General features: G+C 46.1%; 1 long non-coding RNA gene across 1 annotated transcript; it reads left to right on the top strand.

Moving 5' to 3' along the window:
• The first annotated feature begins 6117 nt into the window (after nucleotides 1-6117).
• Nucleotides 6118-6682, top strand: LOC123488246. The gene is made up of 2 exons (XR_006659984.1): nucleotides 6118-6503; nucleotides 6615-6682. It is a non-coding gene; the product is annotated as an uncharacterized LOC123488246 (long non-coding RNA).
• Nucleotides 6683-16754: the final 10072 nt, after the last annotated feature.

The raw sequence follows: 16754 nt of genomic DNA, 5'->3' as shown, positions 1-16754 counted from the left end.
GAGTCAGAAATTTGAGTTGTCCCTGTGTCCTTTGGATGGTGAACAAGAGGAGGACTTGACAGTTGTAAACCACGCGGGAGCGGCCTGGCCTTGAGGATAAACGGCTTCAGATCCAGAAATAAGCTGTTGGCGCAGAGGAAGTCAAGATGGCGGAAGATGTCCTGGGGAAGTCGGTCCAGCAGCTCAAAAGGAGAGGACCACTGCAAAAAGCAGCTTCACCAGACAAGCCAACTTCATTTCAAGAGGAGCAAGCAGCATGCTTCAAGTGGAGTTAAAGGAGGAATTAGCTAAGCTTTCAGATTGTTTCAGAAAGATGCTCGATGCCAACGATGACTACAGGATTGGACTGGAGGCTGACATGACTGAGGATAAGGAACCAGGTCTTAATAAACAGCAAGAGGCTGACATTGATAGATCTGTAAATGAAGGTGAAACAAAGTTGGCGGAGATAAGAGACATTGTTCAAACAAACTTGTGGTCGAGGTATGGAAGGAGTGAACTTCTTGTGGCAATCCTGGAAGCAGAAAAAGCCAATGATAAAGCGGCTGATGTACCTGTGGAAAGTGCCAATTTAGAGGGCTATGAAGTGCACCTCGCTCTCTTGGACAAGAGAATAAAAGAGGCCATCTCAGCAATGTCAACATGGGAGCGATGGATCCCTGTAGGATTAAAGGACGAATTAGATGGAAGAGTCAAGGATATAAGAGCATTCTACTACAGGCTTGAGTTAAGGGGGCCTGAATTTGCCACTGCACGGACGATCAATGAGCAAGGCACAGGAGTGAAACTACTACCCCAACCGGCAACATCCACACCAATAGTGAGAATCAAGCCAATCTCTCTACCTATCTTCAATGGAAGCAAGAGAGAATATCACAGATGGAGGAAAGACTGGGAAAGGCTACAAAAGCAGGGAGAGCCATCCAGATCAACTGAAGTTAAGAAAATTAAACTCCTGGAGAGTGTGGATGACAAAATCTCAAAAGACCTCAGACTTTCAACCTACACCACTGCCGATGACATGTTCAGAATCCTGGAGAACAGGTATGGCAACAAGTCAACCATCATAGTGGAAATCCTGGAAGAGCTGGAGAAGATGCCACATGTGAAAGGGAACCAACCAAGAAAGGTAATTGATCTCATACAGTCAGTGGAGAAGGCTCTAGCAGATCTCACAGAGTTAGGGAAACTCTGGAGCCATAAATAACCCACTGGTAATTAGATCCATTGAAAGCAAGTTGCCTGACTTCATTAAAAGAGACTGGGTGACGTTCATGGTTGAACCCAGAAACAATGTCACATCAGACAACCACTTTGTCATGCTCTTGAAGTTCCTGAAAAGTCAAGAAGAAATACTAGAGAGACTCGAACAGCTCAGAACTGTGGAGAAGGTGGAAAAATCAGATCGTTTGGACAATAAGTATGACAGAAAGATTGCCTCAACAAAAACCACAAAGAAAGAAGAGCTTGATGAGGTATGTGGTGTATGTGGTGATAGTGGGCACAACAACAAAATCTTCTTCTGTAGAAAGTTCAAAAGACTTAAGCTACCTAAAAAGAAAACTGTATTGAGAAAGCTGGGAGCATGCAGAAAATGTCTCGGATGCCATGATGAAGATGGATACTGCAGAGACACTTTCCTATGCAGAAACAAAGACTGTAAAAGGGAAGGTGGTGCCCCAGACCACCATTTTTCCTCTGCCCAAAAGGAGAAGTCAGAAGAGGGGAAGAGAGAAAGAGTGGAAAAGACAGCAAAGGTGAAAGCAAGCTAACGGAGGAACAAGAGTTGATCTTGTCTGAACTTTCCCAGGAAATGGCAGATCGATGCAGAAAGGCTTTCACCAACACCAACAAAACCGCAGTGACACTCGATGCTTCAGGCCAGTCTGAGCTACCGCAGAGAAATGGGCTCTCTGAACTTCCTGTCATCATGATGTTGATGCAAGTCACGGCAAACGCAGGGCAGAAGATTGGGACTTTAATTGACCTTGCTTCAGACACAAACTACATTACCCATAAGGCTGCTGAAAGACTGAGGTTAAGACATGAGAAGATAACTTTAGTTGTGCATGGGGTTGGTGGTATGACCATGGAAGTGAACACACAAAGGTATCTCCTCAAAGTCAGAGTCAAGACACCTAAAGGGACAGAGAGAGCTCATGAAATGGTCTGCTACGGCTTGGATGAAATCGCCAGAGTGCATCAAGTAATTGAACCTGAGAAGTTGAAATTTTTTTTCCCAGAAGTCAAACTTACAGAATTGGAAAGGCCAGAAGAACTTCTCATTAGCCACCGAGAGGGAAGACTCGCTCCCCAGAGGGTAAAAATCATCGGAGACCTTGTCATGTGGGAGGGTCCATTGGGGAAAACAGTGGGTGGAGCACATCCCGACTTATTTGAAGAAGTGGAGGTTGCAGCATATGAGTCCAAAACACACTTCGCTCGCTCCATGAGGACAGCAGCTGTCAAATATCAAGAAATCACAAGTCCAACAACTGACACAGCCCAGCTACAGCAGGAAGCTGTGACTCAGACCAAATTTACAGCTGCCAGTAACCGTGAGTTCCTTGAATAGTGGCACTGGGACAGCATCGGAGCTGCATGTGAGCCAAGATGTGGAGGATGCCGATGTGGAAACTGTCCACCAGGAGGAAAGGAAATGACCCTGGCAGAGGAAAGGGAACTGGAGATCATTAAAGAAGGCCTCACCTACAAGAAGGGGGATGCTCACACACCGGCTCCACATTGGGATGCAAAGTATCCTTGGACGGTAGATCCAGCCTCTCTCCCGAACAACAAAAGTGCAGTCCAGGCTTGTTTCTTAAGGATGGAAAAGCAACTAAGCAGAGAGCCAGACTGGAAAGTCGCATATGCTACCCAGATCCATGAAATGGTCGAGCGAGGCGCAGCCATAAAACTCACTAACAAAATCATGGACGAGTGGAACGGACCAGTGTGGTACGTAAGCCACCTGGTGGCACCAAACCCTCATTCGGTGACAACACCAGCTCGTATTGTATGGAATAGTAGCCAGAAATACAAAGGCGTGGGTATGAATGATCTTCTTCTGAAGGGACCAGACGTTCTCAACCCTATAAGAGCTGTCTTGCTGAGGTTCAGAGAAGGGACGTATGCATCTCTAGGAGACATCAAAAGATGTACAACTCTGTATGGCTGGAGGAGCGTGAGATGCATCTTCACAGGTTCCTCTGGAGGGACAGCCCAGATGAAGAGATAAGTGAATATGCAATAACCAGAGTCAACATTGGGGACAGACCTGCTGGTTGCATTGCTCAGTTGGCTATGAGGGAAACAGCACGCCTGCCCAACTTTCTTCACTTGGAGGATGAGCGCAGAGTCATTGAAGAGGACAGTTATGTAGATTACCTCTTAACCTCCCAAAATGACCTGAATAAACTTGACAAGATCACAGCAAATGTCGAAGAGATCTTGAAAGCTGGAGGGTTCGTCCTCAAACCATGGGTCCGGTCAGGGCAAAGTGGGAGGCAAGGAATGGAGATGGAGGTTCTAACAAAGACACAAAGTAAAACCTTAATTTTTCCTAATCAAATGGGAGACGAAGACAACAAAGCCTTGGGTATCGGCTACCAAATGGATGAAGACAAGCTCTACAAAAGGAAAAAGAAGATGAGAGTTGGAAAAAATCTTCTCAAGGAGGAGGTGAGAACTGTGACACCTAACCCACTGACTAGGAGGGCTCTCTTAAGCCAAGTGGCTGGACTGTACAACCCAATTGGCTTAGTTACACCTGCCAAACAGAAGGGAGCAATTCTTGTTCGAAAAGCATTCCAAGAGGGAGGGGTGTGGGAAACTAACCCAAGAAACCTGGGACCAACCTCTCTCAGAAAGCCTCAGAGAAGAAGCCATCCAGCTTTTTGAAGAATATGTGCAGCTTGGAGAGGTGAAATTCCACAGGAGCCTCACACCAGCTGGCTGGGAAGGGAAACCTTGGGGCATCACATTCTCTGATGGAAGTGACAAAACCTATGGAGCTGTGATGTACTTAAGATGGGAGACAAGTCAAGGCACTAAAGTTCGATTCATTGAATCAAAAGCCAAGCTGACACCCCTGGATCAGAAGGGAGAAGCTGTGAAAGCTGAGATCTGTGGTGCTGTCTTCGCAGCCAGGATCAGGAAGTATGTGGAAAAGCATGCTCGAAGGAAGATCGAGAGATGGTTCCATCTACTTGACAGTCAAACGGTCTTGGGAGCCATTCAAAGAGTCAGTTATGGGTACAAAACCTTCTTTGCAAATAGAGTGGGTGAAATCCAGAAGGCTGGACAAGTGCAAGACTGGTGGTGGATCCGTGGGGATCTAAATATAGCTGACATCATAACAAAAGGGGGTGCTCCTGAAGATTTGAAGGAGAATTGCACATGGCAAAATGGACCAGAGTTCCTAAAGTGGCCAGTGGAGGAGTGGCCTATAAAATCAGCTGGAGAGGTTGCAGCTCATGCCAGGGAGAGTGTAAACAAGCTCCAGAGGAAGGCATTCTCAGGTGCATTAACAAGAGCTCAAGCAAGAAGTAGTCAGCAGAAAGAAGACCTACAAGGCACTCAGGAATGTCCAAAGAGTGAAACTCAAGAGGGAATACCTGTGGTAAACCCAACTCTTCTTAGAAGGAAGCCCACTAGCTGGGTTAAAGATCTTGTGGAAGTAAGAAGATTCAGTAGCCTGTCCAAACTGGTGAGAGTCATTGCCTGGGTTTGTCTAGCAGCCAAGCAGTGGCTGAAGAGGAAGGGCCGGGCCCCTAAACAGGCAAAGAGGAGGTAAGATCACCCAAGCAACCTGTGCTGACTGTCAAAGAACATGAAGATGCACTCAAATACCTTTTCCTCGCAGCTCAAGAAGGTACAGATTTTTCAGACACAACTCTAAGCAGACTGACAGTGTACAAATATGTGAACTCTGGGCTGCTAGTTTGTGGAGGCAGAATTCAGAAATTCAACGAAGATAAGACAGCAGTGCCAGTTTTACCCTTCGAAGCAAGGGTGTCTACACTGCTGGCACAAGAATCCCACAAAGCAAACCACGAGGGAGTGGCGGGAACCCTTCTCCGGATGAGGAAGAAAGCCTGGGTAATAAAAGGCCGTAGACTTGCCAAGAAAATGGTTGACAGCTGTGTGGTCTGCAGGAAAAACAAGGCAAAACAGTGTCAACAAATCATGGCTGACCTGCCTCTAGAGCGAACAGGCCCAGCTGCACCTTTTGAATTCACCACCATGGACCTGTTCGGCCCTTATGAAGTGAAAGATGAGGTCAAGAAGAGAACTAGACTCAAAGTATGGGGAATAGTCTTCTGCTGCATGGCTTCCCGAGCCATACACACTGAAGTGGTGAGTGACATGTCATCTGAAGGATTCCTGCTAGCCTATCAAAGGTTCACTTCACTGAGAGGACACCCCAGGAAACTCTGGTCAGACCCTGGCACTAACTTTGTGGGAGCCAAACCCGCACTTCAAAAATTCCTTAACCAACTAAACAAGTCTGAACTTGAAGACACAGCTGCCAAGCATGGTACAGAATGGTCGTGGAAGATCCACCCTGCAGACTCTCCCCATAGGAATGGTGCCGCAGAGGCAGCTGTCAAAGTAGTGAAGCGGGCGTTGAGCAACCTTGGTGGAGATGGTGTTTTCACGTGGGGAGAATTCCAAACTTTTCTCTTCATGGCAGCCAACCTTGCTAATGAGAGACCCATCGATGCAAGAACTCAAAGCAGAGAAGACTGTGTAGAGTACATCACCCCGAATTCTCTGCTTTTAGGACGTACCAATCCAAAGGGAGACCCTGGAGATTTCCAGTTTGATGGCTACCCTTACAAAAGACTTAAACATATTCAAGCAGAGTTAAGCCATTTCTGGAAGAAGTGGAGCCAATTGGCTGGACCTAATCTGTTCATAAGGAACAAATGGCACACCAAAGAGCGAAATGTTGCTGTTGGAGATGTGGTCTGGTTTGGCTGACCAAAATGCCCTAAGAGGACAGTATAAGCTGGCTAGAGTGGTCGGTGTCAATGCTGACAGCAAAGCATCGTAAGAGATGTGCTGGTGAAGACTTTTCCCAGCTATCCTGTTCACATCACAAAGTCATACAGCAAAAAAGGGCCCACAAGAGCAAACGGTGAAAGAACGAAGAGGCTTCAAACCAAAATCCCAGCCTCAATTCTTCATAGAGATGTCAGACGCCTTGTCATTCTACTTCCCATTGAAGAACAAACAGAGGTGTGAAGGGCTTGTGTGACCTCTCTGGATTTGAAAAAACCAGGAGCTCAAGTGGGAGGTGTTGAGCTGAATCTCAGGAGTGAGTCAAAGAACTACACTTCCCAGAGTGCACCAGCAAACCAGCTGCTTGTCACCTGATCAGTCATTTTCACTGATTTGGAGCACCTGTGAAGGCATGGAGGGGCTCAGTCATTCAGAAGAACAAACTTCAGAGAGAAGACTCCAAGTTCACTCAAAGGTTCAGTCCAAAGACGCCAATGGTAAATGGTTAATTCATTTAAGTTATTTAGAATGTTTATTTAAATGTTTAAAGTAATTTAAGTTAATTAAAATGTTTAATTAAAATGGTAACTTTTGTTCTGTCTTTAAAGGTTTACAACCTAATTTACTGGCTAATTTACTGGCTAATTTACTGGACAGACCAATCAACTGAAAGCAAGCTAAAAATAAAAAGATTGAGTCAGAAATTTGAGTTGTCCCTGTGTCCTTTGGATGGTGAACAAGAGGAGGACTTGACAGTTGTAAACCACGCGGAGCGCTTCTGGCCTTGAGGATAAACGGCTTCAGATCCAGAAATAAGCTGTTGACGCAGAGGAAGTCAAGATGGCGGAAGATGTCCTGGGGAAGTCGGTCCAGCAGCTCAAAAAGGAGAGGACCACTGCAAAAGCAGCTTCACCAGACAAGCCAACTTCATTTCAAGAGGAGCAAGCAGCATGCTTCAAGTGGAGTTAAAGGAGGAATTCGCTAAGCTTTCAGATTGTTTCAGAAAGATGCTCGATGCCAACGATGACTACAGGATTGGACTGGAGGCTGACATGACTGAGGATAAGGAACCAGGTCTTAATAAACAGCAAGAGGCTGACATTGATAGATCTGTAAATGAAGGTGAAACAAAGTTGGCGGAGATAAGAGACATTGTTCAAACAAACTTGTGGTCGAGGTATGGAAGGAGTGAACTTCTTGTGGCAATCCTGGAAGCAGAAAAAAGCCAATGATAAAGCGGCTGATGTACCTGTGGAAAGTGCCAATTTAGAGGGCTATGAAGTGCACCTCGCTCTCTTGGACAAGAGAATAAAAGAGGCCATCTCAGCAATGTCAACATGGGAGCGATGGATCCCTGTAGGATTAAAGGACGAATTAGATGGAAGAGTCAAGGATATAAGAGCATTCTACTACAGGCTTGAGTTAAGGGGGCCCTGAATTTGCCACTGCACGGACGATCAATGAGCAAGGCACAGGAGTGAAACTACTACCCCAACCGGCAACATCCACACCAATAGTGAGAATCAAGCCAATCTCTCTACCTATCTTCAATGGAAGCAAGAGAGAATATCACAGATGGAGGAAAGACTGGGAAAGGCTACAAAAGCAGGGAGAGCCATCCAGATCAACTGAAGTTAAGAAAATTAAACTCCTGGAGAGTGTGGATGACAAAATCTCAAAAGACCTCAGACTTTCAACCTACACCACTGCCGATGACATGTTCAGAATCCTGGAGAACAGGTATGGCAACAAGTCAACCATCATAGTGGAAATCCTGGAAGAGCTGGAGAAGATGCCACATGTGAAAGGGAACCAACCAAGAAAGGTAATTGATCTCATACAGTCAGTGGAGAAGGCTCTAGCAGATCTCACAGAGTTAGGAAACTCTGGAGCCATAAATAACCCACTGGTAATTAGATCCATTGAAAGCAAGTTGCCTGACTTCATTAAAAGAGACTGGGTGACGTTCATGGTTGAACCCAGAAACAATGTCACATCAGACAACCACTTTGTCATGCTCTTGAAGTTCCTGAAAAGTCAAGAAGAAATACTAGAGAGACTCGAACAGCTCAGAACTGTGGAGAAGGTGGAAAAATCAGATCGTTTGGACAATAAGTATGACAGAAAGATTGCCTCAACAAAAACCACAAAGAAAGAAGAGCTTGATGAGGTATGTGGTGTATGTGGTGATAGTGGGCACAACAACAAAATCTTCTTCTGTAGAAAGTTCAAAAGACTTAAGCTACCTAAAAGAAAACTGTATTGAGAAAGCTGGGAGCATGCAGAAAATGTCTCGGATGCCATGATGAAGATGGATACTGCAGAGACACTTTCCTATGCAGAAACAAAGACTGTAAAAGGGAAGGTGGTGCCCCAGACCACCATTTTTTCCTCTGCCCAAAAGGAGAAGTCAGAAGAGGGGAAGAGAGAAAGAGTGGAAAAGACAGCAAAGGTGAAAGCAAGCTAACGGAGGAACAAGAGTTGATCTTGTCTGAACTTTCCCAGGAAATGGCAGATCGATGCAGAAAGGCTTTCACCAACACCAACAAAACCGCAGTGACACTCGATGCTTCAGGCCAGTCTGAGCTACCGCAGAGAAATGGGCTCTCTGAACTTCCTGTCATCATGATGTTGATGCAAGTCACGGCAAACGCAGGGCAGAAGATTGGGACTTTAATTGACCTTGCTTCAGACACAAACTACATTACCCATAAGGCTGCTGAAAGACTGAGGTTAAGACATGAGAAGATAACTTTAGTTGTGCATGGGGTTGGTGGTATGACCATGGAAGTGAACACACAAAGGTATCTCCTCAAAGTCAGAGTCAAGACACCTAAAGGGACAGAGAGGCTCATGAAATGGTCTGCTACGGCTTGGATGAAATCGCCAGAGTGCATCAAGTAATTGAACCTGAGAAGTTGAAAATTTTTTTCCCAGAAGTCAAACTTACAGAATTGGAAAGGCCAGAAGAACTTCTCATTAGCCACCGAGAGGGAAGACTCAGCTCCCCAGAGGGTAAAAATCATCGGAGACCTTGTCATGTGGGAGGGTCCATTGGGGAAAACAGTGGGTGGAGCACATCCCGACTTATTTGAAGAAGTGGAGGTTGCAGCATATGAGTCCAAAACACACTTCGCTCGCTCCATGAGGACAGCAGCTGTCAAATATCAAGAAATCACAAGTCCAACAACTGACACAGCCCAGCTACAGCAGGAAGCTGTGACTCAGACCAAATTTACAGCTGCCAGTAACCGTGAGTTCCTTGAATAGTGGCACTGGGACAGCATCGGAGCTGCATGTGAGCCAAGATGTGGAGGATGCCGATGTGGAAACTGTCCACCAGGAGGAAAGGAAATGACCCTGGCAGAGGAAAGGGAACTGGAGATCATTAAAGAAGGCCTCACCTACAAGAAGGGGGATGCTCACACACCGGCTCCACATTGGGATGCAAAGTATCCTTGGACGGTAGATCCAGCCTCTCTCCCGAACAACAAAAGTGCAGTCCAGGCTTGTTTCTTAAGGATGGAAAAGCAACTAAGCAGAGAGCCAGACTGGAAAGTCGCATATGCTACCCAGATCCATGAAATGGTCGAGCGAAGCGCAGCCATAAAACTCACTAACAAAATCATGGACGAGTGGAACGGACCAGTGTGGTACGTAAGCCACCTGGTGGCACCAAACCCTCATTCGGTGACAACACCAGCTCGTATTGTATGGAATAGTAGCCAGAAATACAAAGGCGTGGGTATGAATGATCTTCTTCTGAAGGGACCAGACGTTCTCAACCCTATAAGAGCTGTCTTGCTGAGGTTCAGAGAAGGGACGTATGCATCTCTAGGAGACATCAAAAAGATGTACAACTCTGTATGGCTGGAGGAGCGTGAGATGCATCTTCACAGGTTCCTCTGGAGGGACAGCCCAGATGAAGAGATAAGTGAATATGCAATAACCAGAGTCAACATTGGGGACAGACCTGCTGGTTGCATTGCTCAGTTGGCTATGAGGGAAACAGCACGCCTGCCCAACTTTCTTCACTTGGAGGATGAGCGCAGAGTCATTGAAGAGGACAGTTATGTAGATTACCTCTTAACCTCCCAAAATGACCTGAATAAACTTGACAAGATCACAGCAAATGTCGAAGAGATCTTGAAAGCTGGAGGTTCGTCCTCAAACCATGGGTCCGGTCAGGGCAAAGTGGGAGGCAAGGAATGGAGATGGAGGTTCTAACAAAGACACAAAGTAAAACCTTAATTTTTCCTAATCAAATGGGAGACGAAGACAACAAAGCCTTGGGTATCGAGCTACCAAATGGATGAAGACAAGCTCTACAAAAGGAAAAAGAAGATGAGAGTTGGAAAAAATCTTCTCAAGGAGGAGGTGAGAACTGTGACACCTAACCCACTGACTAGGAGGGCTCTCTTAAGCCAAGTGGCTGGACTGTACAACCCAATTGGCTTAGTTACACCTGCCAAACAGAAGGGAGCAATTCTTGTTCGAAAAGCATTCCAAGAGGGAGGGGTGGGAAACTAACCCAAGAAACCTGGGACCAACCTCTCTCAGAAAGCCTCAGAGAAGAAGCCATCCAGCTTTTTGAAGAATATGTGCAGCTTGGAGAGGTGAAATTCCACAGGAGCCTCACACCAGCTGGCTGGGAAGGGAAACCTTGGGGCATCACATTCTCTGATGGAAGTGACAAAACCTATGGAGCTGTGATGTACTTAAGATGGGAGACAAGTCAAGGCACTAAAGTTCGATTCATTGAATCAAAAGCCAAGCTGACACCCCTGGATCAGAAGGGAGAAGCTGTAAAGCTGAGATCTGTGGTGCTGTCTTCGCAGCCAGGATCAGGAAGTATGTGGAAAAGCATGCTCGAAGGAAGATCGAGAGATGGTTCCATCTACTTGACAGTCAAACGGTCTTGGGAGCCATTCAAAGAGTCAGTTATGGGTACAAAACCTTCTTTGCAAATAGAGTGGGTGAAATCCAGAAGGCTGGACAAGTGCAAGACTGGTGGTGGATCCGTGGGGATCTAAATATAGCTGACATCATAACAAAGGGGGGTGCTCCTGAAGATTTGAAGGAGAATTGCACATGGCAAAATGGACCAGAGTTCCTAAAGTGGCCAGTGGAGGAGTGGCCTATAAAATCAGCTGGAGAGGTTGCAGCTCATGCCAGGGAGAGTGTAAACAAGCTCCAGAGGAAGGCATTCTCAGGTGCATTAACAAGAGCTCAAGCAAGAAGTAGTCAGCAGAAAGAAGACCTACAAGGCACTCAGGAATGTCCAAAGAGTGAAACTCAAGAGGGAATACCTGTGGTAAACCCAACTCTTCTTAGAAGGAAGCCCACTAGCTGGGTTAAAGATCTTGTGGAAGTAAGAAGATTCAGTAGCCTGTCCAAACTGGTGAGAGTCATTGCCTGGGTTTGTCTAGCAGCCAAGCAGTGGCTGAAGAGGAAGGGCCGGGCCCCTAAACAGGCAAAGAGGGAGGTAAGATCACCCAAGCAACCTGTGCTGACTGTCAAAGAACATGAAGATGCACTCAAATACCTTTTCCTCGCAGCTCAAGAAGGTACAGATTTTTCAGACACAACTCTAAGCAGACTGACAGTGTACAAATATGTGAACTCTGGGCTGCTAGTTTGTGGAGGCAGAATTCAGAAATTCAACGAAGATAAGACAGCAGTGCCAGTTTTACCCTTCGAAGCAAGGGTGTCTACACTGCTGGCACAAGAATCCCACAAAGCAAACCACGAGGGAGTGGCGGGAACCCTTCTCCGGATGAGGAAGAAAGCCTGGGTAATAAAAGGCCGTAGACTTGCCAAGAAAATGGTTGACAGCTGTGTGGTCTGCAGGAAAAACAAGGCAAAACAGTGTCAACAAATCATGGCTGACCTGCCTCTAGAGCGAACAGGCCCAGCTGCACCTTTTGAATTCACCACCATGGACCTGTTCGGCCCTTATGAAGTGAAAGATGAGGTCAAGAAGAGAACTAGACTCAAAGTATGGGGAATAGTCTTCTGCTGCATGGCTTCCCGAGCCATACACACTGAAGTGGTGAGTGACATGTCATCTGAAGGATTCCTGCTAGCCTATCAAAGGTTCACTTCACTGAGAGGACACCCCAGGAAACTCTGGTCAGACCCTGGCACTAACTTTGTGGGAGCCAAACCCCGCACTTCAAAAATTCCTTAACCAACTAAACAAGTCTGAACTTGAAGACACAGCTGCCAAGCATGGTACAGAATGGTCGTGGAAGATCCACCCTGCAGACTCTCCCCATAGGAATGGTGCCGCAGAGGCAGCTGTCAAAGTAGTGAAGCGGGCGTTGAGCAACCTTGGTGGAGATGGTGTTTTCACGTGGGGAGAATTCCAAACTTTTCTCTTCATGGCAGCCAACCTTGCTAATGAGAGACCCATCGATGCAAGAACTCAAAGCAGAGAAGACTGTGTAGAGTACATCACCCCGAATTCTCTGCTTTTAGGACGTACCAATCCAAAGGGAGACCCTGGAGATTTCCAGTTTGATGGCTACCCTTACAAAAGACTTAAACATATTCAAGCAGAGTTAAGCCATTTCTGGAAGAAGTGGAGCCAATTGGCTGGACCTAATCTGTTCATAAGGAACAAATGGCACACCAAAGAGCGAAATGTTGCTGTTGGAGATGTGGTCTGGTTGGCTGACCAAAATGCCCTAAGAGGACAGTATAAGCTGGCTAGAGTGGTCGGTGTCAATGCTGACAGCAAAGCATCGTAAGAGATGTGCTGGTGAAGACTTTTCCCAGCTATCCTGTTCACATCACAAAGTCATACAGCAAAAAAGGGCCCACAAGAGCAAACGGTGAAAGAACGAAGAGGCTTCAAACCAAAATCCCAGCCTCAATTCTTCATAGAGATGTCAGACGCCTTGTCATTCTACTTCCCATTGAAGAACAAACAGAGGTGTGAAGGGCTTGTGTGACCTCTCTGGATTTGAAAAAACCAGGAGCTCAAGTGGGAGGTGTTGAGCTGAATCTCAGGAGTGAGTCAAAGAACTACACTTCCCAGAGTGCACCAGCAAACCAGCTGCTTGTCACCTGATCAGTCATTTTCACTGATTTGGAGCACCTGTGAAGGCATGGAGGGGCTCAGTCATTCAGAAGAACAAACTTCAGAGAGAAGACTCCAAGTTCACTCAAAGGTTCAGTCCAAAGACGCCAATGGTAAATGGTTAATTCATTTAAGTTATTTAGAATGTTTATTTAAATGTTTAAAGTAATTTAAGTTAATTAAAATGTTTAATTAAAATGGTAACTTTTTGTTCTGTCTTTAAAGGTTTACAACCTAATTTACTGGCTAATTTACTGGCTAATTTACTGGACAGACCAATCAACTGAAAGCAAGCTAAAAATAAAAAAGATTGAGTCAGAAATTTGAGTTGTCCCTGTGTCCTTTGGATGGTGAACAAGAGGAGGACTTGACAGTTGTAAACCACGCGGAGCGCCCTGGCCTTGAGGATAAACGGCTTCAGATCCAGAAATAAGCTGTTGACGCAGAGGAAGTCAAGATGGCGGAAGATGTCCTGGGGAAGTCGGTCCAGCAGCTCAAAAGGAGAGGACCACTGCAAAAAGCAGCTTCACCAGACAAGCCAACTTCATTTCAAGAGGAGCAAGCAGCATGCTTCAAGTGGAGTTAAAGGAGGAATTCGCTAAGCTTTCAGATTGTTTCAGAAAGATGCTCGATGCCAACGATGACTACAGGATTGGACTGGAGGCTGACATGACTGAGGATAAGGAACCAGGTCTTAATAAACAGCAAGAGGCTGACATTGATAGATCTGTAAATGAAGGTGAAACAAAGTTGGCGGAGATAAGAGACATTGTTCAAACAAACTTGTGGTCGAGGTATGGAAGGAGTGAACTTCTTGTGGCAATCCTGGAAGCAGAAAAAGCCAATGATAAAGCGGCTGATGTACCTGTGGAAAGTGCCAATTTAGAGGGCTATGAAGTGCACCTCGCTCTCTTGGACAAGAGAATAAAAGAGGCCATCTCAGCAATGTCAACATGGGAGCGATGGATCCCTGTAGGATTAAAGGACGAATTAGATGGAAGAGTCAAGGATATAAGAGCATTCTACTACAGGCTTGAGTTAAGGGGGCCTGAATTTGCCACTGCACGGACGATCAATGAGCAAGGCACAGGAGTGAAACTACTACCCCAACCGGCAACATCCACACCAATAGTGAGAATCAAGCCAATCTCTCTACCTATCTTCAATGGAAGCAAGAGAGAATATCACAGATGGAGGAAAGACTGGGAAAGGCTACAAAAGCAGGGAGAGCCATCCAGATCAACTGAAGTTAAGAAAATTAAACTCCTGGAGAGTGTGGATGACAAAATCTCAAAAGACCTCAGACTTTCAACCTACACCACTGCCGATGACATGTTCAGAATCCTGGAGAACAGGTATGGCAACAAGTCAACCATCATAGTGGAAATCCTGGAAGAGCTGGAGAAGATGCCACATGTGAAAGGGAACCAACCAAGAAAGGTAATTGATCTCATACAGTCAGTGGAGAAGGCTCTAGCAGATCTCACAGAGTTAGGAAACTCTGGAGCCATAAATAACCCACTGGTAATTAGATCCATTGAAAGCAAGTTGCCTGACTTCATTAAAAGAGACTGGGTGACGTTCATGGTTGAACCCAGAAACAATGTCACATCAGACAACCACTTTGTCATGCTCTTGAAGTTCCTGAAAAGTCAAGAAGAAATACTAGAGAGACTCGAACAGCTCAGAACTGTGGAGAAGGTGGAAAAATCAGATCGTTTGGACAATAAGTATGACAGAAAGATTGCCTCAACAAAAACCACAAAGAAAGAAGAGCTTGATGAGGTATGTGGTGTATGTGGTGATAGTGGGCACAACAACAAAATCTTCTTCTGTAGAAAGTTCAAAAGACTTAAGCTACCTAAAAAGAAAACTGTATTGAGAAAGCTGGGAGCATGCAGAAAATGTCTCGGATGCCATGATGAAGATGGATACTGCAGAGACACTTTCCTATGCAGAAACAAAGACTGTAAAAGGGAAGGTGGTGCCCCAGACCACCATTTTTTCCTCTGCCCAAAAGGAGAAGTCAGAAGAGGGGAAGAGAGAAAGAGTGGAAAAGACAGCAAAGGTGAAAGCAAGCTAACGGAGGAACAAGAGTTGATCTTGTCTGAACTTTCCCAGGAAATGGCAGATCGATGCAGAAAGGCTTTCACCAACACCAACAAAACCGCAGTGACACTCGATGCTTCAGGCCAGTCTGAGCTACCGCAGAGAAATGGGCTCTCTGAACTTCCTGTCATCATGATGTTGATGCAAGTCACGGCAAACGCAGGGCAGAAGATTGGGACTTTAATTGACCTTGCTTCAGACACAAACTACATTACCCATAAGGCTGCTGAAAGACTGAGGTTAAGACATGAGAAGATAACTTTAGTTGTGCATGGGGTTGGTGGTATGACCATGGAAGTGAACACACAAAGGTATCTCCTCAAAGTCAGAGTCAAGACACCTAAAGGGACAGAGAGAGCTCATGAAATGGTCTGCTACGGCTTGGATGAAATCGCCAGAGTGCATCAAGTAATTGAACCTGAGAAGTTGAAAATTTTTTTCCCAGAAGTCAAACTTACAGAATTGGAAAGGCCAGAAGAACTTCTCATTAGCCACCGAGAGGGAAGACTCGCTCCCCAGAGGGTAAAAATCATCGGAGACCTTGTCATGTGGGAGGGTCCATTGGGGAAAACAGTGGGTGGAGCACATCCCGACTTATTTGAAGAAGTGGAGGTTGCAGCATATGAGTCCAAAACACACTTCGCTCGCTCCATGAGGACAGCAGCTGTCAAATATCAAGAAATCACAAGTCCAACAACTGACACAGCCCAGCTACAGCAGGAAGCTGTGACTCAGACCAAATTTACAGCTGCCAGTAACCGTGAGTTCCTTGAATAGTGGCACTGGGACAGCATCGGAGCTGCATGTGAGCCAAGATGTGGAGGATGCCGATGTGGAAACTGTCCACCAGGAGGAAAGGAAATGACCCTGGCAGAGGAAAGGGAACTGGAGATCATTAAAGAAGGCCTCACCTACAAGAAGGGGGGATGCTCACACACCGGCTCCACATTGGGATGCAAAGTATCCTTGGACGGTAGATCCAGCCTCTCTCCCGAACAACAAAAGTGCAGTCCAGGCTTGTTTCTTAAGGATGGAAAAGCAACTAAGCAGAGAGCCAGACTGGAAAGTCGCATATGCTACCCAGATCCATGAAATGGTCGAGCGAGGCGCAGCCATAAAACTCACTAACAAAATCATGGACGAGTGGAACGGACCAGTGTGGTACGTAAGCCACCTGGTGGCACCAAACCCTCATTCGGTGACAACACCAGCTCGTATTGTATGGAATAGTAGCCAGAAATACAAAGGCGTGGGTATGAATGATCTTCTTCTGAAGGGACCAGACGTTCTCAACCCTATAAGAGCTGTCTTGCTGAGGTTCAGAGAAGGGACGTATGCATCTCTAGGAGACATCAAAAAGATGTACAACTCTGTATGGCTGGAGGAGCGTGAGATGCATCTTCACAGGTTCCTCTGGAGGGACAGCCCAGATGAAGAGATAAGTGAATATGCAATAACCAGAGTCAACATTGGGGACAGACCTGCTGGTTGCATTGCTCAGTTGGCTATGAGGGAAACAGCACGCCTGCCCAACTTTCTTCACTTGGAGGATGAG

The sequence above is a fragment of the Coregonus clupeaformis genome, unplaced genomic scaffold, assembly GCF_020615455.1.
Source record: "Coregonus clupeaformis isolate EN_2021a unplaced genomic scaffold, ASM2061545v1 scaf2093, whole genome shotgun sequence".
In the NCBI taxonomy this organism is placed as follows: domain Eukaryota; kingdom Metazoa; phylum Chordata; class Actinopteri; order Salmoniformes; family Salmonidae; genus Coregonus; species Coregonus clupeaformis.
The sequence above is the reverse complement of the archived record's forward strand: the minus strand, read 5'-3'. Positions and strand labels throughout refer to the sequence as shown.